The following is a 24279-nucleotide window of genomic DNA, read 5'->3' as shown; positions in this document are numbered from 1 at the left end:
AAAATACAAGCGGTTCCGGATGGAGTCAATCTTCTCGGTAACCAAGTTCCTGTTTCAGGGCTGTCACATGGCCACCGTGGATCTCAGGGATGCATATTTGCATATCCCGATTCATCTGGAATCTCAGAGATTTCTCAGGTTGGCGGTGAGGTTGAACACGGGTGTGTTACACCTCCAGTTTCGAGCTCTCCCTTTCGGGCTTTCAGCCTCACCAAGGATCTTTACAAAGGTTCTGGCAGAGGCACTGGCCCCATTAAGGCTCAAGGCTATAACAGTGATTCCATATCTGGGCGATCTTCTGTTCATAGCCCAGTCGGCCCAACAGCTGCAGAAGGATGTACAGGAGGCCTTGGGTTTCCTGCGCTCACTGGGGTGGCTAATAAACCAGGAAAAATCCCAGTTGACCCCCTCACAGGAGGTCCTGTATTTAGGATACAGGATTTCTTTGGTGGAGATGAGGGTATTTCTTCCTGCGGAGAAGATTAGCAAGCTAGAACAGGCGGTAGCCCAGCTTCAATCAGGTCGGGAAGCCCAGATCAGGGAGGTTATGAGAGTCCTGGGGTTGATGACATCATGCTTTCCAGCGGTGGCCTAGGCAAGGCATCATCAGCGTCCTTTACAGAGACTCATGCTCCGTTATTGGGATGGCAGGCAGGAGAGCCTGGATCAGGTTATGCCCCTATCCTCGGCAGTCAGGAGGTCTTTGTGGTGGTGGCGGGCCCAGGTCAACCTAGACAGGGGTCTTCCCTGGTCCCCACAAGCTACGGTGGTGGTCACGACCGATGCCAGTGCGCTGGGTTGGGGTGCCCACCTAGAGGGAATCTTAGCCCAAGGTACCTGGTCGAATCTAGAGACAGGTCGTTCCTCAAACCAGAAGGAGCTTCTGGCGGTTTGGAAGGCTATAGAAACCTTCCAGTCCCAGTTACAGGGCAGGGACCTGCAAGTTCGTTCAGACAATGTGGCAGCAGTAGCCTACCTGAACAAGCAAGGGGGAACCAGAAGCCCCGCGCTGCAGGTAATTGCGGACAGAATCTTCTGCTGGGCAGAGAAGAACTTGTCCTCAATATCAGCCATTCACCTGAAGGGAACTCAGAATTTGCTGGCCGACTTTCTCAGTCGCCAGAAGATAGGTCAGGACGAGTGGTCCCTCAACAAGGAAGTGTTCGAGGAGATTGTGTCAAGCTGGGGAAGGCCAGAAATAGACCTATTTGCAACAGAAGGCAACAGGAAGGTGACACAATTTTTTTCGGTTCACCCACAGGATCGGGCCAGGGGGATAGACGCCCTTGCCAATCCATGGCTGTTCGGCCTGTGTTATGCCTTTCCTCCTGTAAGGATGGTGGCGGAGGTCCTGCAGAAGTTCCGATCGGAAGCTACGGACCTCATTTTAGTGGCTCCTTTTTGGCCAAGGAGACTGGTTTGCCAGCATAAAGAGATTGGCTGTTCATCCTCCGCTGTTTCTACCAGTCAGGGAGGATTTACTTTCCCAGGGGCCGATCCTGTATCCTCAGATAGAGAGGCTCAAGCTTGCGGCCTGGTATCTGAGGAACAGATCTTAAGATCACAGGGTTTTTCAGAAAGAGTGGTTAAGACCTTGTTAGAATGCCGTAAACTAGTTACTAGGGCAATTTACGCCAAGGTAGGAAAGAGGTTTAATTCCTGGTTGCGAGAACAGGGGATTGCAAGTCCTGGGGTCCCGGCAGTCCTAGATTTTCTACAAGCAGGGGTAGAGCTGGGCCTATCTATCAGCACTCTAAAGGTACAGGTGGAGGCCTTAAGTGTTTTCCTTCAGTCCTCCCTTCAGCAGAATCCATTTGTCAGGAACTTCTTCAACTTCTTGGGATTTGGCCTTGTTTCTTAGGGCTTTGACCCAAGATCCATTTGAACCATTAGAGGGAGCATCACTTAAGTGGATGGTACTAAAGACTGTGTTTTTGATAGCGATCACGTCAGCTAGAAGGGTCAGTGATCTGCAGGCGCTCTCGGTCAGAGAGCCATTTCTGTTAATTTTAGAGGACAGGGTAGTACTTAAGACTGACCCTAGTTTTCTTCCTAAAGTTGTGTCCACTTTTCATAGGACACAGGATATTATTTTACCAACATTTTTCTCAACCTCAGGAGAGGATGAGGCGAGATCTTTAAGTTTGTTAGACGTCAGGAGAAGTCTATTAATTTTTTTAGAAGCCACTAGGGTCTACAGGAAGTCAGACTCACTTTTTGTTAATTTTTCGGGCGCCCGCAAGGGCTGCAAGGCGTCCAAATCGTCTATCGCCAGGTGGATACGAATGGCGATAGTTAAAGCCTATGAATTAGAGGGGAAGCAGGCACCCTTAGTTAAGGCACACTCTACAAGGGCGGTTTCCGCATTGTGGGCAGAGAGGGCTGGAGCCTCTCCGGAGGAGATCTGCAAAGCAGCAACGGGGTCCAGCTACTCAACGTTTGCAAGACATTACCGTCTGGATTTATGGTCTGATAAAGAGCAGACTTTTGGACGTAAGGTCCTCCAGGCAGTGGTCCCGCCCTGACAAGGTGAGCTCCTTGCTTATCATCTCAAAGGCTGTCCTGGAAGAGGATATGAGAAAACCGGAGTTAGACTTACCGGCAACTCTTTTTCTAGGAGTCTTCCAGGACAGCTTGGTTTCCCACCCAAAGTTGTTTAAGTTGGACTAAGTGGTGAGGATGTGTACTAACGTGATTGTTAGTGTGTTATGTCTTTCAGAGCCTTCCGGCGGTTCTTGGGGTAAAACTGAGGAGGGCCTGGAGGACCACACCTTTTATTTGTTTGGCTTGACGTGTTTCCTGTCCCGGAGGGAGGAGCCCTATATCTCAAAGGCTGTCCTGGAAGACTCCTAGAAAAAGAGTTACCGGTAAGTCTAACTCCGGTTTTCTTGAACTGATTAGTGTTCAAAGCACTTCTGTCATTCACTCCTTTTAGCAAGAGGAGCAAGATTTGTACTGTGCCTAGACAGCAGTGGAAGGGTAGAATTTTTGGGCTGTCAGTGGAGCTTCCTGTATCAATAATTGCAAAAATACAGTTTTGGCTTTGGAGTCACTAGTGTCTCTCTCTCCTACTCTTAAAGCGGGAGTCCGCCGGGACTCCGCGTTTTTTATTTTTTATTTTAAAAGCCAGCAGCTACAAATACTGCAGCTGCTGACTTTTAAAATAGTGACACTTACCTGTCCAGCGCGCCCGCGATGTCGGCACCCGAAGCCGATCTCTAGATCGTCTCTCGGGTGCTGCCGCCGCCATCTTGGGTATGGGAATCAGGAAATGGAGCCTTTCGGCTTCATTTCCCGGTTCCCTACTGCGCATGCGCGAGTCGCGCTGCGCAATAAGGACGATCCCCGCTGCCTCTGGGATCTGTGTGTTTCCCAGCAGGCAGCGGGGCACTTGCGGAAAGGGGCGGGCGCTTGCGGAAAGGGCCGTAATCGACGCCCCTTTCCGCAGAGAGCTATCCCGGAAGTGGGTGCAGATACCTGTACTGTACAGGTATCTGCACCCCCCTCCCACCTGAAAGGTGCTAATTGTGGCGCCGGAGGGGGGGAGGGTTCCGATGAGCGGAAGGTCCACTTTAGGGTGGACCTCCGCTTTAAGCATTGAATCACCACTGCCACTTCCAGTGATGATGGATTCGCTCTCCCATGGGCAGTTTTGCCATCCAGCTCCAAGAGACTACTTTTGATGGCATGGAAGTTGGGAGGCGGTGGCTCCCAAATCAAGCATGCTCAGGGCAGGTAGGGCCTACCTTTTGTCAAACCGGAGAGGTCTTCATGAATAAGATTTACCAAAGAATATGGGGAAATGATGCAGATCTCACACAGCAAAAGCCTGGAGTCCTATATCACCTAAACCAGCCAATGTTCTACAGTTCTTACAGCTGGGGCTGAACAGGGGCCTAGGTTCAAATATGGTTAAAACTCAAAGTTCAGCCTTGTCTGCACTTGCAAGGGTTTAAGGAGTCCTTAACCCTTTAGTGATGCAATACTTAAAAGGCTTGCATGACGTTATAGACCTCCCAGGAAACCATTGTTCCCTATGTGGAACTTGTTTATTGTTCTCATTTCTATCCTACAGAATTGACTAGGCTCTGCAAACCCTAAAGACAGTATTTCTGGTTGCTATAACCTCTGTGAAAAAGGATGTCAGAACTGCAGGCTTTGTACCCAAGGAGCCTCACATAAAGCGGGAGTCCGCCGTTTTTTTGTTTTTTTTTAAAAGCCAGCAGTTACAAATACTGCAGCTGCTGACTTTTAAAATAATGACACTTACCCGCCCAGCGCGCTCGTGATGTCGGCACCCGAAGCCAATCTCTCGGGTGCTGCCGCCGGCATCTTGGGTATGGGAATCAGGAAGTGGAGCCTTTCAGCTTAATTTCCCGGTTCCCTACTGCGCATGCGCGAGACGCGCTGCGCAATAAGGATGGTCCCCGCTGTCTCTGGGATCCGTGTGTTTCCCAGCAGGCAGCGGGGGACCTTCGGAAAGGGGCGTAGATTCTGCGGAAAGGGGCGTACTTCTGCAAAATCTACGCCCGGAAGTGGGTGCAGATACCTGTACTGTACAGGTACCTGCACCCCCCTCCCCCCTGAAAGGTGCCAATTGTGGCGCCGGAGGGGGGGAGGGTTCCAGTGAGTGGAAGGTCCACTTTAGGGTGGACCTCCGCTTTAAAGTTCTACCCGGACAGAATAGTCCTAAAACTCCAGACTGCTTTTATCCATGGGGTGTCTTTCTCCTTCCAATTTAACCAGGAAGTCAATTTGCCTTCTTTCTTGGTTGAGTGGAAGAACCACATCCCCTGGATGTTGAGCTAATGCTGGTGACCTGCTTGGCAGCTACCTTTTCATCCAGGAAAGCTGAAATATGTTCTTGGTTCCAGTGTGGCTTAAGGCAGGGTCAGTCAGCATCAACATGTTCAGTCACCTCCTAGATTAAAGGGATTGTAAAGATAAAAATTGTATTTTTTTAAAATAACAAACATGTTATACTTACCTCCACTGTGCAGCTCGTTTGGCACAGAGTGCCCCCGAACCTGCTCTTCTGGGGTCCCTCGGCGGCTGTCTCTGCTTCCTCCCTCAGATGCTTCTCATGTTCATGCGAGCTCCCTCGCATGGTGAGAAGCATCTGCGGGCGCGCTCCCGTGATACAGCCTGCGGCTATAGCCGCTTGCTGTATCACACGGCCCCGCCCCCCGGCGCTCCGCGTCAGTGTATGTGATTGACAGCAGCGCGAGCCAATAGCTGCGCTGCTTTCCACCCATCCACTCCAGCCAATCAGCGGCCAGGCTGAACGGTGGAAAGGACATCGGGGGACGAGCGCGGGACATTCGAGGGGTGAGGTAAGTAAAACAGGGGGGCTGGGGGCGCCGGGACTGTCAGATGTTTTTTCACCTTAATGCATAGAATGCATTAAGGTGAAAAAACATTTACCTTTACAACCCCTTCAAGAGAATTAAAATAGCCTACTCTTCAAGGCCTTCCTGTTTTGGAGGTCTTAAGAGCATATTTAACTAGGGCAGTGCCAGCTCTGTGGAGAGCTCAGTGCTGAGTGTCTCCTGAGGTTATTTGCAAGTCAGCAATATGGTCCTCCCAGGACACCTTCATTACACGTTAATAGGTGAACCCAGCTCGCGACAGTAACATTTGGAAAATTCATGGTGCAAACTTGTGCTACTGATTACAACATTTTTCTTGCACCCTCCCGTATGGCGAGTTAGTCCCCATATGTATGCTGCCATGGTGCACCAGGAAAACTGAAAATTGTATACTCGCCTGTCTGTAATCTTCCTTTCCTGGTGCATCTTCATGGCAGCATGCAGATGGCCACCCAAATGGTGAGAGTTACAGAGAATGCTGTGAGCCGGGTCTGTTTTTGATCTATAGTTAACCAGTCCTATCAGGTTGTGGGGGCGGAGTCACAACCCAGTATGTATGCTGCCATGAAGATGCACCAGGAAAGGAAAATTACGGAAAGGTGAGTATACAATTTTCAGCCCCCCCCCCCCCCCTGTATATATACTGTATCTATACTGTGTGTGTGTGTGTGTGTGTGTGTGTGTGTACGTATATACACACAGTCCTCAGCATTGAGTATACCTCTTTGGAAAACTAAGGTCTTAATATCTCAATGAACATGAGAAGGATTTCAAAAGTTTTGACAAAACTTGAGTTTTAAGGAACATTTGTTTAACTCCTTACACGAAAGTAAGTTTAATAATATAACTGATTACAAATAAAAGAAATCGGGAAATTTGTGACTTTGAAGCACGTGGCTATGAGGTGATGAAAAAAAATTGACATATAATATGTTTATTGGTACATATACATATTTTGTTTCATAACAGAATACAGTGAATAAAGTATTACTCATTAGTAACACATGGTACATGTATATACATACATATTACTTGCACCACTGTGGTGTAAGTAATATAGAAAAATACATTGATGGATCATGATTGTAAAAGCAAGTAATTGATCAGATTGTAGTAATAGCGTAGCATCTAAAAGGGGCTCTACGCATTTTGTGGTTTCTTTCCACTCATCAGGAGCCGATGCAGGGTACATATACTTTTATTTGCAATAAAGTGCATATATATGTAGTCTGATGTTTGATGCAAGGAAAGAGGGGAAGGAAAAGGGAAGGTAGTTACTCACAAGTCCGCTATAAGTTCCAAATGGGGTGCTGAGAGCCAAAGTCATGATGGGGGATTCATCTCTGGGAGCTGTGGCAGGGATACAAAGACAACACAGGCAATGGACTACCATGGGAGTGGGATCCCCATTAAAAATCAAGTGATACATTGTGTGTCTCAAAGGACACTTTGTGGAGAGTAATAAAATATATGTCAATGTAAATGGTGCACGTCTAATGATATAGTGAGAACTGAAGCCCTAAGCATAATCCAAGGTGAGGAATCAAAGTAGATAATAACATATTGGCTAATATATTACCCACTATGGTCCAGAAATATTTGGACAGAATAAAGGTGGATCTGATGGCATCCACCCACGGATCCTAAAATAATTGAGCTCTGTAATTTCAAAGCCATTGTATCTAATTTTTAGGGACTCATTAATGACAGGAATAGTACCACTGGATTGGCGCAGGGCCAATTTAAAAAGGGAACAAAGTCTTTATCAAGTAACTATAGACCTGTTAGTTTAACTTCTATAGTTGGGAAGATACTGGAGAGATTAATAAAAGACCACATAGACGAGCCCTTGCAGGGAAAAAAAATATTTTAAGGGACAGCATGGATTCATGAAAGACAGAAGTTTTCAGACCTGATTTCTTTTTATGAGGAGGTAAGTAAAACTTTGAACAGAGGGTGGGCGGTGGACATGGTATACTTGGATTTTGCAGAAGCGTTCGATACAGTTCCGCACCCACGGCTCATGTGTAAGGTAAAGTCTACAGGTTTCAGAATTCAGAGAGTAGTGGTTAATGATTCTTACTCTAAATGGTCTAAGGTTATCAGTGGTGTACCCCAAGGTTCAGTGCTGGGACCCTTACTTTTTAATATCTTTATAAATCATATTGGGTCTGGGATCAAATGTAACATTTCCATCTTTGCAGATGACACCAAACTATGCAGTGGAATAACGTCCTTACAGGATGTCTCCAATTTACAAGCCAACCTCAATGCTCTGTCTAATTGGGCAACTATATGGCAGATGACGTTTAATGTTGAGAAATGTAAAATGATGCACTTGGGGGCTAAGAATATGCATGCATCATACATTCTAGGGGGAGTACAACTGGAGGGACCCATAGTGGAGAAGGATCTGGGGGTTTTGGTAGATCATAAGCTCAATAATAGCATGCAATGCCAAGCTGCGGTTTCCAAAGCGAGCAAAGTCCTTTATGGTATTAAGAGAGGTATGGAATCCAGAGAGAGAGATATAATTTTGCCCCTGTTCAAATCATTAGTAAGACCTCATCTGGAATGTGCAGTTCAGTTTTGGGCACCAGTTCTCAAAAAGGATATTGGGGAACTGGAGAAAGTGCAGAGAAGGGCAACCAAACTGATAAGAGGCACGGAGAAGCTCAGCTATGAGGAAAGATTAAAGGAACTGAATTTATTCACTCTTGATAAGAGTGGCACTTGGTCCGATCAAAATTCTCTACACATAATCGGAGTATGTCCGATCGAACCAGTTGGTCAGAAAATATTTCCAACAAGTTGGAAAATTGGGTCAGACGGAATCAGTCCGATGCATACCACACACAGTCGGATTATCCGGCAACATGGTCCGATAGGACACATTCCGACGGATAGCCGATCGTGTGTACAAGGGCTAAGAAAGGCCTGGATTATTTCCAAGTGTACATAATATAACTGGGTACTAACATTTATAGGTAAAGGTGATCCGGGGAAAATCTGATTGCCTCTCGGGGTATCAGGAAGGAATTTTTTCCCCTGATTGAGCAAATTGGATCATGTTCTGCTGTTTTTATTTTGCCTTCCTCTGGATTAACTGTGGGTATAGAATTGGGTATATGGGATTGTATGATATATAATGGGATTTTTACATACAGCTTACCTGTAAAATCCTTTTCTTGAGAGTACATCACGGGACACAGGAGCTTCATTACATAGTGGGTTATATAGGCACCTCTGGTGAATAGACACTGGTTGACCCCAATTAAGGAGAATTCCTCCCCTATATAACCCCTCCCATATGGGAGGCACCTCAGTTTTGTAGCAAAGCAATAAGAAACCACGTAAAACCCAAGAGGGGCGGGAGCCCTGTGTCCCGTGATGTACTCTCAAAAAAGGATTTTACAGGTAAGCTGTATATAAAAATCCCATTTTCTTGATCATACATCACGGGACACAGGAGCTTCATTACATAGTGGGATGTCCCATAGCAATGCTCAGATTGAGGGGAGGGAGACACAGATCAAAATTATAGACTGCCAGGGACCGGAGGACCTAAACTGCCACCCTGCAGTATGCTGCGCCCAAAGGCGATATCCACTTGCCCTCTGACATCCACCTGATAGAATCTGGTGAATGTGTGGACTGATGACCAAGTTGCAGCCTTACAGATCTGAGCCAGGGAGGCCTGGTGATGCACTGCCCAAGAAGCACTAACAGCCCTAGTAGAGTGCGCTTTCACTTGAAAAGGAGGAATCTTCCCCTTAACACTATAGGCCTGAGAAATAATCTGTCTGATCCACCTTGAGAGAGTGGATTTTGACGCCGCCTGGCCCTTCCTAGGGCCTTCTGGCAAAAAAATAAGCAATCAGTTTTCCTTATCTGAGCAGTTGCTTGAAGATAAATACTGATTGCTCTAACCACATCCAAAGTGTGCAAAGATTCTTCTTCTGCAGACTGTGGGTCTGGAAAAAAGGATGGTAGGATTACGTCTTGATTCAAATAGAATCCCGAAACCACCTTAGGTAGAAAGGACCTGTTGGGACGCATGACCACCCGGTCCTTATGAATAATTATATACGGCTCCTTGCTGGAAAGAGCTGCTAGCTCTGATACTCTTCTAGCCGTGGATATGGCTACCAAGAAGACCAATTTTTTAGTCAGGAGAACTAATGAAGCCAGATGCAAAGGTTCAAATGTTTGCCCCTGCAAAGCCGAGAGAACCAAATTCAGATCCCAAGGGCATACCGGAGGTTTGACTGGGGTCTTATCCGCATGACCCCCTGGATAAAAGCCCGCACCAGGGAATGCGATGCAAGTGGCTTTTGAAAAAACACTGACAGGGCCGAAATCTGCACCTTGATAGTGCTTATGGCCAAATTCATTTCTAGGCCTGACTGGAGAAAGGCCAAGATCCTGCTAATGACATACTTTCTAGGATGCCATTTGCTGAGTTCACACCAGGAAACGTATGCCCTCCAGATTTTGTAATAAATAAGCCTGGAGGCCGGCTTTCTGGCATTGACCAGAGTAGAAAGGACTGACCCCGAAAGGCCACGATCTCTCAGAATGTGGGTCTCAGCAGCCAAACCGTCAAATTCAGACTCTGTAAAGCAGGATGGTAGATTGAACCCTGTGAGAGCAGGTCTGGTTGGAGAGGGAGGGTCCATGGCCTGCCTACTGCCAACTTCATGATCTCCGCGTACCATGGTCACCTGGGTCAAGCCGCGGCCACCAAAAGGACCGACTTTGTCTCCCTCTTGACTCTTCCCAGGAACCGCGACAGAAGCGGGCTCGGGGGGAAGGCATAGATCAGATTGTACTGATCCCAGGGAACTGTCAGAGCATCCGAACCCTGAGCAAGTGTATCTCTTGTCCTTGACACAAAATTGTCCAGTTTTCTGTTGAACCTGGATGCAAACAGATCTACGTCTGGAGTACCCCACCTGTAACATATGTTCCGAAACACGTCGGGGTGCAGAGCCCATTCTCCTGGGCACAACTGCTGGCGGCTCAGAAAATCCACCTGCCAATTTTCCACTCCTGGAATGAAGACTGCAGAAAGACACGGAACATGCTTTTCTGCCCAGACAAGTATGCGATTCACCTCTTTTTGGGCCACCAGACTCCTGGTACCGCCCTGGTGATTGATATAAGCCACTGCTGTGGCATTGTCGGACTGAACCTGATCCGGGAGACCTCGTAGTCTGAGAGCCATATAAACTGCCCGGATCTCCAAGATTATTTATGGGCAATAGCTTCTCGATCGCAGACCATTTCCCCTGCGAGCACGTCTCCTCCAATACTGCTCCCCAGCCTGTCAGGCTGGCATCTGTTGTGATAATCTTCCATGGAAGAGGAAGAAAGGTTTTGCCCTTCAGCAAATTCTTGGTTTGTAACCACCAGACGAGACTCTTGCGTGTCCCTGGGGATAGACGCATAGGAAGATCCAAGGATTAAGGCTTCCTGTTCCAAGCCGCAAGGATGCATCTTTGCAGAGGCCTTGAGTGGAACTGGGCGAATGGGATGGCCTCGAATGAGGCAACCATTTTCCCTAACAGTCTCATGCACAACTGATTGGGGGAACATCTTCTGCCCAGAATTAGGCGCACCAGATCCCCAATGGCCAAGGCCTTTGGCCTTGGAAGAAACACCTTGCCCTGAGCGGTGTCGATGATCATGCCCAGGTATTCCAACCTGGTGGCAGGCTGTAGGGACGAATTTTCTAGGTTTATGATCCAACCTGGGCGTTCCAGGTGTTCTAGCGTTCTGGTGACGCTGTGGTTCAGGAACGCTGCTGTTTCCTCTATGAGAAGCAAATCGTCTAGATAAGCCATGACGGCTATACCCTGAGCTCTTAGGTTTGCTAAGAGAGGGTCCAGAATCTTTGTGAAGACTCGAGGGGCCATAGCAAGCCCGAACGGCAAGGCCACAAATTGAAAATGGCGCCGCTCTACTGCGAACCTTAGATACTTTTGGTGTGCAGGAAAAATTGGCACATGGAGATATGCATCTTTGATGTCTATTGATGCCATAAACTCTCCCCCTTGCAGGGAGGAGACCACAGTGCGAATTAACTGCATTCGGAAAGGACCGGATGCGTAAAAACCGGTTCAGATCCTTCAGATCTAGGATAGGTCTGACACTTCCATTTGGCTTTGGAACGGTGAAGAGATTAGAGTAAAACCCTGAACCCTGTTCTTTTGGGTCCACTTCTACTATCACCCCCTGGGATAGTAAGTGATCTAAGGCCAGAAATAGCGGTTTTTGCTTTACTGGATCCCTGGGGATCCTTGACCTTAGAAAGCGAGAAGGTGGAATCTCCTGAAACTCTAGCCTGTAGCCCAGAGTTACCGAAGAGATCACCCACTTGTCCCGGATCTTTTCCCGCCAGGCTCCTGCAAATCTCAGAAGCCTTCCCCCCACTCGGCCGAGCGGGGGGCGCCCCTTCACAGGGAAGCTTTTGGGCTCTGGTTGGCAGGCTTTCGCCCCCAAGTCTTTTTCTGTCCCTGGGCTCGGCCTTGAGCCTTTCCTGTAGAGGAGTGTTGAGAAGGCCGTCGCCACTGCTTAGAGCTTGATGTTTCGGGAGAGAGCATGCCTGAATGAAGGATGCTTGCTCCTTTTGACTGGAAGGAGAGTCGATTTACCCCCTGAAATTTTTTGGACGAATTTGTCTAATTCTTCTCCAAACAAATGTTCCCCCTTTAAATGGGAACCCAGTCAAATGCTTCTTGCATGACAGCTCAGCTGCCCAATTCTTTAGCCATAGGGCCCTTCGCATGTGTACCAACATGAGGGACAAACGTGATGCTTGTTGGACAGAATCCAAAATCGCATCAATCATGAAACACAGAATATGAGGCAGTTTCCTGTATAATTTTCTACTTCCTCACTGGGAAGGAGCCCAAGCATCCGTTTAACCTGTTCCTTGAGGAACTGACACAACCCCACGGCTGCGACTGTAGGTTGCACCACAGTGCCAGTCATGGAAAAGGAGGCTTTTAATAAGGTTTCCAGCTTCTTATCAGTTGGATCCTTAAATCCCTGCGCATTATCCAAGGGACAAGTCAGGCTTTTATTCACACAAGAAACAGCCGCATCAACAGATGGGACCCCCCACTTCTTGGTGAAACTTTCCTCCAGAGGATAATGCATAGAAAACCTTTTAGGAGGAGCAAACAGTTTATCGGGATGTCCCCAATCCTCATACAACAATTACCATTAAGGGATGAATTGGAAAGGAATAGGCAGTCTGTGGGGCTTTCCTGACTCCCAGGGAAGAAACAGAGGCCGTAGCGACTTCAGCAGCAGGCATTCTGAATGTGGTACGCACCAATTCAGTATAATACTGCACCTGTTTTCTGAGCGCCTGGGAGGTGGGGACTCTTTCCTCTTCCTCTGATTCATCCGACTGCTCATGATCCCTGTCCCAAGATAGGGATCTCTCCTCATTGTCAGAAGAATCATCTGAGAGAGGAATTTCAGCAGAGGGAGGGGATCTACCCCTTTTCCTGCTATCTTTCAGGGAAGCAGAAATAAAATTCATTATTCTCCCTTCAAAACCCTCCAGTGTAGCCCTAAGGGAGTCCTCAGTGACATAAACTGGGGCTGGGACATTAGGAGAGGCTGCAAAACCTGACAGGGGCACTGACTCATCTTGAGAGGCTGGCTCCAGTCTTGCAGGGAGGGATGGTAACTTACAGGCACTTTTAGAACCCCTGGACCTAGGCGGTGATTTACCAGTGCCCTCGCTACCTCCCCCTGAGACCCTCTTACGAGGAGACATAGTCCTAAGCTACAAAGCAGAGGTACTAGTACAAGTGCATTCACTGTTGGGCTTAAAGTCTCACAATAAATATATATGCTTAAACTGCACAACCTGATGCTGAGTAGGTGTCTAAGGTTTGCCTGGATCCAATCCCTTTTTAAAACTGCCGCCTGCGCAGTACAGCGCCGTGCACACCAACGTGCACGGCTCACAACCACACTCCCCCCTCCTCCATTAGGCCGGGAACGCACTGAGGGATCCAGGGGGGGAAAGGAGAACTCCACCGGAGCTGCGTGGGACCCCCAGACTACGTGGGACCCCTGTGTTACCTTGTTGTGGCAGGGATTGCAGTGGAGACGTGAGACAGCTGGAGAACCAGGCTTCACTGAGCGTGTGTACTGAAAGGCATGTAAGTATGCATCAGGCTGCTCTTACTCCCTCTAGTGGTGGAAACCAGGTAAGACATACAACTACTCACAGTGAAGAAATCCATCATATAATAACATATATAGGATTAACTTCCCTTACCTGTCCGTGCCGCAGGAATTGCCGAACCAGACAAATTCCAGCCTTCACCCATCACGGCAGGGAGTGTTAGCCAACCTTTAGGTTTATCTGGGGCTCTTTCCCGGAAGAGCCTCCTACCTGGACCATGTAAAGACTCTGTCAGAAACTTTCGTGCGCTCTGTGGAAACAGTACACCAGTCTGGTTTTCCCAGAGCCCAGTCTTCCAATGGAGAGGACTTACAGGCCAAACCTTGTTTCTTCGGCTGACGAGGCCCGGGTACTATACCATCTTGGGAGTCAAATATCGGCCTAAGGTATGGATCTGGTTTGTTGTAGCCCTTAGGCCCCTGCAGGGACCTGCACAGGACGCTCCAGTGTCCAATCACCAGAGGTGCCTATATAACCCACTATGTAATGAAATGCCTGTGTCCCGTGATGTATGATCAAGAAATATATTTTTTTGTGGTCGAACTGGATGGACTTGTGTCTTTTTTCAACTTGACTGTGTAACTATATTAAATGAAAACCTGTAACCAAGTGATACCTGAATCCTAGGTGAGGGAGCATGATCCAAACAGGTGTGTTGTATAACATGCAGAGCAAGGAACAGATCAAGCGAGTGCTCAACCTTGAAATTATATTCATAGTGAGGTCACGCCGCTAAACAACTCCCTAACGCCACGCGTACTCCGCAAAGGGAGGAGGGTTGGGTTGGCTTCATCAGCACCTGAGCGATAGTATTCACTCGGTGCCAAGGAAGTCACCAATGATGTAGTACGCAGATAACAGTGTACAGGCGCCACAAGTGACGGCATGCGCACGGCACAGAAGACGTGGTGTCGAGTGCCCACCAGTCCGCCTGTGCAAGGATATAATGGAGGGGGAGAGGAAGGCCCTAGGTGAGCATCGTAGCTCCCAGAAATTGAAAAGGAAACCCCAATCTCTCCAGCGTCGAGTCTCATGTGGAAAGGACAGCCATGTGCCTCCATGCCAGTATAATAGTTGAGAGGGGGGGCAGTCATCCCTGTATACTAATTGAGGGGGGGGCAATTGACGGGCAGTCAGTGTGCATAAATGCCACACCTTACACACTGTGTGCATGACATCACTTGTGTTGCCTGGTGCCGTCATGCTGTTTGTCATCAGCGTACTGTATCGGGGTGACTTCTTTGCGCCGCCCCCCCCCCCCCCCCCCCGCTGAGTACACCTCACTATAAATATAATTTCCTAGTTGAGTACTCACTTCCTCTGTTTCTTGCTCTGCTTGTTATACAACACACCTGTTTGGACCATGCTCCCTCACCTAGGATTCAGGTATCACTTAGCTAGATTTTATTCTTTCACTGGTTTCACTGTTTTTTCTCTGTGTTTTTTTCCTACCATTCACTCACCATTCACTTACAATTTGAGAGCTACATGGTTTTTATTTTATAGGTTACAGTATCCCACAAAGTGAGTACACCCCTCACATTTTTTTTTTAATCAAGAATAATTTTTATTGCTGGTACTGCATGGTGACAACAAATAGAAATAAAATGGAGCAATATGTGTACACATTATATAAGGTTCAGCATACAGTATTCTAGGGATGCACCGCAATTTGCCGAAAGAGAAAAGCGTCCGATAATGGAGCCGAAAATGAGGCGTGGCTCTGCCCCCGTCCCTGGTGCCGCCCACCATGGGGGTGTCCTATAGCGCAGGAGAGCCACCTCCGCCGCCTGTTTGATCACAGCGCCGGGAACATCACAGCTTTCATTTCAATAGCTGTGTGTTCCCGGCCGCACCGTCATACACAGCCCCTCCCCCTTGTCCGGGCACTTTGATAGACAGATCATCCGTCCAATCCTGCGGGTGATAGGTCTATCAAAGTGCCCGGACAAGGGGGAGGGGCTGTGTGTGACGGTGTGGCCGGGAACACACCGCTATTGAAACGAAAGCTGTGATGTTCCCGGCGCTGTGATCAAACAGGCAGTGGAGGCGCGGCTCTCCTCTCTTCCCTTCACAGGCTGGCTGCAGTGGGGCACTCTGGCTGCAATGGGGCACTCTGGCTGCAATGGGGGACACTGGCTGCAATGGGGACACTGGCTGCAATGGGGACACTGGTTGCAATGGGGGACACCTCCTGTACCACGTCCTGTGTTTCTAACCATCTCCTTTACCACATCCTCTGTCTTTGACCATCTCCTGTACCACGTCCCCAGTCTCTGACCATCTCCTGTACCACGTCCCCAGTCTCTGACCATCTCCTGTACCATGTCCCCAGTCTCTGACCATCTCCTGTACCATGTCCCCAGTCTCTGACCATCTCCTGTACCATGTCCCCAGTCTCTGACCATCTCCTGTACCACGTCCCCAGTCTCTGACCATCTCCTGTACCACGTCCCCAGTCTCTGACCATCTCCTGTACCACGTCCCCAGTCTCTGACCATCTCCTGTACCACGTCCCCAGTCTCTGACCATCTCCTGTACCACGTCCCCAGTCTCTGACCATCTCCTGTACCACGTCCCCAGTCTCTGACCATCTCCTGTACCACGTCCCCAGTCTCTGACCATCTCCTGTACCACGTCCCCAGTCTCTGACCATCTCCTGTACCACGTCTCCAGTCTCTGACCATCTCCTGTATAAAAATATTTTTTGTAAATATGTTTCGGTATCGGTGCTGTTTTGGCCTAGTGTATTTTTCATTTTCGGTATCGGTTTCGGCACCAGACACTGGTTGCAATGGGGGACACCTCCTGTACCACGTCCTGTGTTTCTAACCATCTCCTTTACCACGTCCTCTGTCTCTGACCATCTCCTGTACCACGTCCCCAGTCTCTGACCATCTCCTGTACCACATCCCCAGTCTCTGACCATCTCCTGTACCACGTCCCCAGTCTCTGACCATCTCCTGTACCACGTCCCCAGTCTCTGACCATCTCCTGTACCACGTCTCCAGTCTCTGACCATCTCCTGTATAAAAATATTTTTTGTAAATATGTTTCGGTATCGGTGCTGTTTTGGCCTAGTGTATTTTTCATTTTCGGTATCGGTTTCGGCATCAGAAAACCCATTCGGGGCACCCCTACAGTATTCACAATAAATCGGTCAGCATTTATATCAATTTCTACAGATAATGTACAGGTGCATATTATACATAATGCATCTTGTTACAATTGGTCTCAAGTAGGTCGTTGGGGCAGCTGTCTTTAATTGTATCAATCTCATTAAAACAGGGTGCAGCACTACCAATACTGTAAATATGCATTTTATTGGAGGTCCCCCCTCTGATACCCACGGTCAGGATCATTTGTCTCCAGAATCTGTCGTTGTTAATGGTGATTCCAGCCAACGACCCCAAATTTTATGATATTTTGCTGGGCACTCCCTGTGTTTGTAGATAATGTTCTTATAGGGTAGGGTTCGGTTGACCGCGGCCACCCACTCCTGGAATGTCGGCGTGTTAACTCGCATCCACTTCCTGGCTACTAGCAGTCTGGCTACAGTGTCTCATGCATGAATATATGAAGAGATCTGTTCGCTATCTGGGAGGATCCCCAGCATACCTTGCTTAGGGCAAAGGGTTAGCAGAGCGCACATCTCATTGTGCAAGAACTTGACCAACTGTTCCCAGTACACCCAGATGGCCAGGCAAGCCCATATCAAGTGGTAGAAGAAACTATTATAGTCCCCACATCTGGGACACCTGGGCTCCCATTGCGGGTTATACTTCGCTACCTGAGCTGGGGTCAGATAGGCTTGGTGTAGTATATATAGATGAGTAAGCCTATCCGACAGTCTGGGGGAATTCAGCCTACCAGCCTCCAAAGCATCCATCCACTCATCCTCCTCCAGCCTCCCCACCCCCAACTCCGCCTTCCATCTCCCCCTCAGGTCTTCAGTCATCTCCACAGTCGCGGGCAGAGTCAGGGCCCAGTAGCAGACCGATATCAGTCTTTTGGGGTCCTCCACAGTCAGTACGTCCACCAGGTGCACCGATGGAAGATCAGGCCCACTATTGGGTCTGCAGGGCGTGGCGGGGCTGGAGGAAGCGAAAGAACATCTTGTTGGGCAGATCAAAGGCCAGCTTGAGGGTTTGGAATGATTTAACTCCTATATTGTCTATTACCTGGTGGGGAGATATTACCCCCCGGTGGCCCAAGGATCTATATCTGGAATGGTAAGTAATTTGGGGATGTTACAGTTATTTCACAGTGGCGTGTATGGGAGGGTTTCTCAAGCTACGCTGCGCCGCCGCCCAAATCTTACAATGATGATATACTTGTCCTTCCCTCCCCCCAGTCCATACAGATTTCGTGGACTACTGAAGATAAGCTGGAAGGGGTATACAGCTTGGGTAGGCTCTGCAGAGCCTGCCAGGGCTAGATATCTGTTTTTGTCTTCCTTATCTATATTAAAAAAAAAAACTGAGATAACTGCGATGCAAGGTAGTATGTATGCAGGTCAGGCAATGCTGTTCCCCTCATCTCTATTGATTTCTTTAGGATGCTCTAGGATACTTAATGCCTAGACGCTCCCCATATAAAGGAATTGAGAATGGAGTCCATAGTTTTAAAGATTCAAAGAGGCAAGTAAGTTGGAGAGTGCCAAAAAATGTACAAAAGTTTTGGTAGCAAAATCATTTTGAGTAAATTTATGCAGCCCATCACTCCCAGGGGGAGGCGCGCCTAGTTTTGTGTTTTGTTTTGTTGTAAATGCAATCGGGTTCTATGTTTAACCTGGCATATTCTGGTGAGCGGGTGATCTGGATCCCCAAATATTTAATTTGGCTAGTCCTCAATAACAGCAGGTGTGCCTGTTCCGAACCTGGGGGTCCCATATCAAGGGGGAGAATCTGAAATTTGTCCCAGTTTATAATTTAATTAATTCTGTTTGTAGTGCTGTTGAGGGAGGGGCTGTTCCTTAGTACCGTTCGTTTCTTACATAGCCACTCCCCCACTCCTCTAGTATTTCAGCCCCCCTCTCCTTATCCATCACCAGCTTGAGGAAGGAGCGCAGCCGTATAAAAAAATCTGCATTTTATATCTACACCAGAGGCGCCCCTCTCCTTGTGTTTTTACTCCCACTCTACAGAGTCAAATGCCTTAGTGGCATCAAGGCTAATGACTGCGCGAGATCCCATTGGTGTGTGTGGCCCGTAGGTTTAAAAACAAGCGCCTTAGGTTAAAGGCCGTATTTTTGTTGGGCATGAAACCTATCTGGTCTGAATGAATTAGGATGAGAATGACCTTAGGCAGATCGAAAGAATTTTGGCTAAAATTTTTATGTCCAATTGAAGTAATGAGATGGGGCGGTAGGATTCTGGGAGAGAGGGATCCTTACCGGGTTTGGGTATCTAGACTACCAGGGCTTCTCTCATAGACTGTGGGAGAGTAGAAGTATCGAACATATGCTGAAACAGTTCCCACATCTTTGGCACCACAACTTCCCCAAACTGAGAATAAAATCCTGAAGGGAGGCCAACTGCGCCTGGAGCCTTGGCTGTGGCCAGGCCCGAGATGGCCTCCTCTATATCAGCAGTTATGGGGGCTTCAAGCTGGGCGGCCTGGGCCTGTGATGACGAGGGAAAGCGCACAACCTGCAGTAGATCTGTCAGTTCCTCTGGGGTGTAGTTGGCCTTTTGAGGAGTACAAGGTGGAAAAGCCCATCCCCAATCTGTGTGGTTGCCAGCTCCATCCACCCCCGATACAAGTGACCGGCCATGTCCAATCACAGCTGGTTACATGTACTGTGCACATTCATGTCACTCATGCACGTGCCCAGGGCACGTTCAGAGCCGCGATCGGGGATGCGGCTTGTCACCCTGACAAAGCCCAACCTCGATCGCAGTAAAGAGCCAATGAAATTGGCTCTTTACCATGTGTCCAATCACAGCCGGTAACAGAATGTAAACAAACCGCGGTAACGAGATGTTACCGGGTTCTCCTCCTCACACACTGATCCCCATCTGAGTACCTGTCAGCCCATCTGAGTACCTGAGTACCCGAATACATGTCACAACCCATCTGAGTACCTGTCACAGTCCATCTGACTACCTGAGTACCTGTCACCAGCCCGTCGGAGTACCCGAATGCCTGTCACCAGCCCGTCGGCGTAACGGCGCACCTGTCACCAGCCGTCGGCGTAACGGCGCACCTGTCACCAGCCCATCGGACTAACGGCGCACCTGTCACCAGCCCGTCGGACTAACGGCGCACCTGAAGAATTGTGGGAAAAAATTACAACTTCAAAAAACTCACCATGCCTCTTACTAAATTTCTTGGACTGTCTACTTTTCAAAAAGGGGTCATTTGAGGGGTATTTGTACTTTCCTGACATTTCAGAGCCTCAAGAAATGACATAGGCCGTCAGTGCATCAGGTGTGATCAATTTTCAATGATTTGCACCATAGATTGTAGACTCTATAAAGAGACTAAATAATATCCACTAATTTGGGTTATTTTTACCAAAGAGATGTAGCAGTATAAATTTTGGCCCAAATTTATGAACAAAAATGACTTATTTGCAAAATTTTATCATAGAAACTAAGAGTGTTTTTTTTTTTTTTTCAAAATGTTCGCTCTTTTTTCACTTATGTCGCAAAAAATAAAAAACCCAGTGGTGATTAAACACAAAAAATGTTTTATCCCAACAAATTCATTCAAGACCATGTTGCAAAATGAATACACCCCAATGAAAGTCTTAGGAACAAAGCTAAATTTTAGAAAACGGAATCCTAATTAACAAGAATTCAACTACAGGTGAGTCTAATTATTCATTAAACAGGTGGATTCCAGCAGACAGTTAATTTTAAAAGGTCATTATTAACCACTTCAATACAGGGCATTTATACACCCTTCCCAGACCAATTTTTAGCTTTCTGCGCTCAGACTTTGAATGCCAATTAGTCATGCAACACTGTACCCAAACAAATTTTTTATAATTTTTACCAAATTTTTTTCATAAATTTGGCATGGAGTTCCCCCTTCAGAGCTCATTCTCTGATTGGCCACGGCAAAAGTCGCCTGGCCTGGGGGCGACTTAAAGTCGTGTTGCAAGTCGCCCCAAGGCCTGCCCAAGTCGTTTTCAAGTCGTGTCCAAGTTGCCTCCAAAAGTCGTGTTGAAAGTCGTGTTGAAAGTCGTGTCGCCTCTGTGTGAACCGGCTCTCAGTAACATAATGGGGTTAAAACTAAAATTAGCCCTTTATAGTACTGTGGAACAGTGAAAATAATAGTTACAGTAGCAATTATTTGCTCTTTTTGTACTATAAAGGGCTGATCTTAGTGTTTTTAACCCCATTACGTTACTGGCTGATTAATCGATTATGAAAATGTTAATTGATTAGTTTTATAATCGATTCATTGTCAATTAATCGATTAGTTGTTTCAGCCCTAGTGTACTCATTTATGCTAGGCACTGTATATAGCTTCAAAACTGTATGGTGTCGCAAAGGTGAGGAATACAAAGAAAAGAAAAATGCATGGTGCCTACAGTGAAACATGGTGGAATAAGCAAATAAACTGCTCTACTGAGCCTAAAGCCTCGTGCACAAGGTACAATTTTTGGCAATCCGAGCGTCTAATTTTTGTCAAAAGGGCATGTGCCAGGATCTTGTCTTGCATACTAACGGTACACAATTGTTGTGCCACAAGAACGTAGTGACGTACTATGAGGAATTTCAGCTCTTGAGCACCACGCTTTGGGCCCCTTCTGCTAATTTCGTTTTTGTTTGGTGAGCATACGGATTTGTGATCTGACCATAAGAAAATCTGAAGTAAAAAATTTACTAGCCTATCATTGAACCATGTGTAAGAGGCTTTACTGTGTCCGCATTTTGACAAAGTACTTGGTTTAAGGTAAGTGTCCTTTATCAGACAAAAAATAATTGCTTGTCCTGGGGTAGCAATCAAACCCCTGAATAAATTTCTGTTGTTCAATAAGTCCCACTAAATTACCCTCCTAGACTTATATACTACTCAGGGATGGTGGAGCCCTCTACTGACACTGTCACCTATCCATATCATCTACTACCCTGAATAACAATGTGCCACATCCTAATTGTAGAGAATTGTTTTGATAAGTAAAAATTGACTTTAAAGGCACATTTGAAAATTATAAACACATTTTAATAATTCACATACATTAAATACATATAGTGTACACATTCAATAAAATACATTGACATAAGAACTGCAAAGAAAGGAACATTTTGATCAACCCAAAATTATGGAAAAAGCCGCTTATAGATTTCCTGTGGGACTGTACTTGGTATGTTTAGAAGAAAACCCACACTTGAAAAAAATACAGCTTGTCCTATTGGGGTGTTCAATGGTCCTTGATAAATTGGTTTAAAAATTACTCAACATGTTTTGTGACCTATCAAGTTGCTTCTTCAGGAGCTTCTATGTCTGTTTAAAGAGATCAATCATCATTAGAACATAATATACATATTTTTTAGTGCATAATGTACATTGTGCATACCTATATGTACATATTAAGGCATGTGAACTCACCTAAAAAGGTGTGTAAGGAATCGTCTTACTACTTTTCCCCCACTGATGGAGCATCACCGCTGACCAAAGATTCCCCCTCCTGGTGGATAAGGAGAGGAATGCCACGGGGATCCCACCCCAAGCAATCTGGACAGCCACCGACGGATGGAGATTCAGATATGGGGGTACATCCCATAACTAGAGTAATTATAAAGGTATGTATATTGGTATACACTGGTTTGCGCATTGCTTAGATATTACAATATCTATAATTTATAATTGCAGTCAAATAGTAATATTGATTTGGGCCATGCTTACTTTTTTATTGCAAAAATTATATTTGTTGCAACCCTGTGCAATGTGGAGGGATAATGACAAAAATTGTCTTATCTGAAAGAAGATGCGTAGTATGCAATATATTTATATTCTACGGAGTATATATTCCCAATATTCAGAATAACTGATTATGAGAAACCTATTTGATTCATTATATATAATTTTATGCTTTTAATTATGTTATATCGTTTTTTTAAAAGTATTAGACCATGCTAACATATATATTTTGGTGCTAGCCATTCATTATAGATTGTTGCAGACACAAATTTTTTATTTATTTTTTTAAATACTTTTGAAGTTCATTGACGGACACATCACCTTTAATCTTGACCTTAGGGTTATAACACCACCTTCAGGAGAGGACTAGGCAAAACACACAAAAACAGCAAAACTTTACAATACCGCCCAGGGGGCAGTCCTACTGGCTATAACCCCTCACACTGCAAGCAGCTCAGTTCGTCAAAAAGCAGTACAAGCATAAATAAGAGGGGTGGGTGCTGTGTCTGTCAATGAACTTCTTTGAAAAGGATTTTACAGTGAGTACAAAAATCCTATTTTATCTTTCGTTCATTGACTGGCACAGCACCTTTAATCTTGACCTTGGGGATGTCCCCAAGCAGTGTCAAAAATGGGTTGGAACAGAAATAAATAAACTCCACCCATAAAAAAGAACTCCTCAACAGAGAAGTTGCAACCCTAAACGGCTGCCTGCAAAACCTTGAGGCCGTGGCATGCATCCACAGATGCGCTCACATCAACCTTGTAAAATTTAGGGAAAGTGTGAACAGATGACCAGGTTGCCGCCTTACATACCTGGGAAATGGACACTTGATGTTGGAAAGCCCAGGAGGCACCACTTGCCCTGGTAGAATGTGCCGTGACAGGAAAGGGGGCGCCCGCCCCATTATGGCATAAGCCTGAACCACGATCTGTCTGATCCACCTAGATATGGTGGCCGACGAGACCACCAGGCCCTTCTTCGGACCTGCCACCGATACAAACAGGGAGTCCGACCTCCGAAAAGGAGCTGTAGCAGACAGATACACCCGCAGAGCCCGGACCACATCCAAAGAATGCAAAGCAACCTCTTTGGGGTGTGACAGCCAAGGACATAAGGACGGAAGCACAATGTCCTCATTTGAATGAAAGGCCGAAACAACCTTTGGAAGAAATTAAGGCTGCGGGTGCAGCACTGCCTTATTCTTGTGGAGTATCAAGTAGGGAGACTTGCATGACAAGGCTGCCAACTCAGAAACTCTCCTTGCAGATGTAATAGCCACTAGAAAGACTACTTTCTGAGAGAGCGTCAATACGGGAATCTCCCTAATGTTTTCAAACGGTGGTTTCTGAAGCACCGAGAGCACCAGATTCAAATCCCATGGAGGCAGCAGGGGTCGAACCGGAGGGGCCACATGTCGATCCCCCTGAACAAACGTACTCCCCAATGAATGAGTCGCCAAAGGTCGCTGAAAAAAGGTAGCCAAAGCTGATATCTGCCCCTTAATGGTGCTTAATGCAAGTTTCTGATTCACTCCTCGATGCAAATACAGCAGAATCCTGGAAACTGAATATGTACGTGGAGGCCACCCCATCTCCTCATACATGGAGATGTAGGCCTTCCACGTACAATGATAAATCTTCAGAGAAGAGGACTTCTGTGCCCTCAGCATAGTGGAGATTACTGAATCTGACAGTACTTGGTCCCTTAGCACCTGGCTTACAACAGCCATGCCGTTAAAATCAGCAACGGTAAAGCAAGATGAAGTATTGAACCTTAGGACTGAAGGTCCTCCTGCATCGGCAGCCACCAAGGAACAT

The 24279-nt window shown here is 46.9% G+C and overlaps 1 protein-coding gene across 13 annotated transcripts in view; it reads left to right on the top strand.

Moving 5' to 3' along the window:
• TNRC6B (trinucleotide repeat containing adaptor 6B) overlaps positions 1 to 24279 on the top strand; it is a 1034757-nt gene that overhangs the window by 434305 nt on the left and 576173 nt on the right. Inside the window, exon 1 of one of the 13 annotated variants that reach the window (XM_077452443.1) lies at positions 2728 to 2867. The exons of the other annotated variants lie outside the window; for them this stretch is intronic. The gene's annotated coding sequence lies outside the window, so the exon portion shown is untranslated. Of the gene's footprint in view, positions 1 to 2727; positions 2868 to 24279 lie in introns of those variants that run through there. 13 annotated transcript variants of the gene reach the window in all.

This window comes from Lithobates pipiens, unplaced genomic scaffold, assembly GCF_037356315.1.
Source record: "Lithobates pipiens isolate NorthernLeopardFrog02 unplaced genomic scaffold, aLitPip1_a1.2 Scaffold_23, whole genome shotgun sequence".
Taxonomy (NCBI): Eukaryota; Metazoa; Chordata; class Amphibia; order Anura; family Ranidae; genus Lithobates; species Lithobates pipiens.
This window is presented reverse-complemented; position numbering and strand designations above follow the sequence as displayed.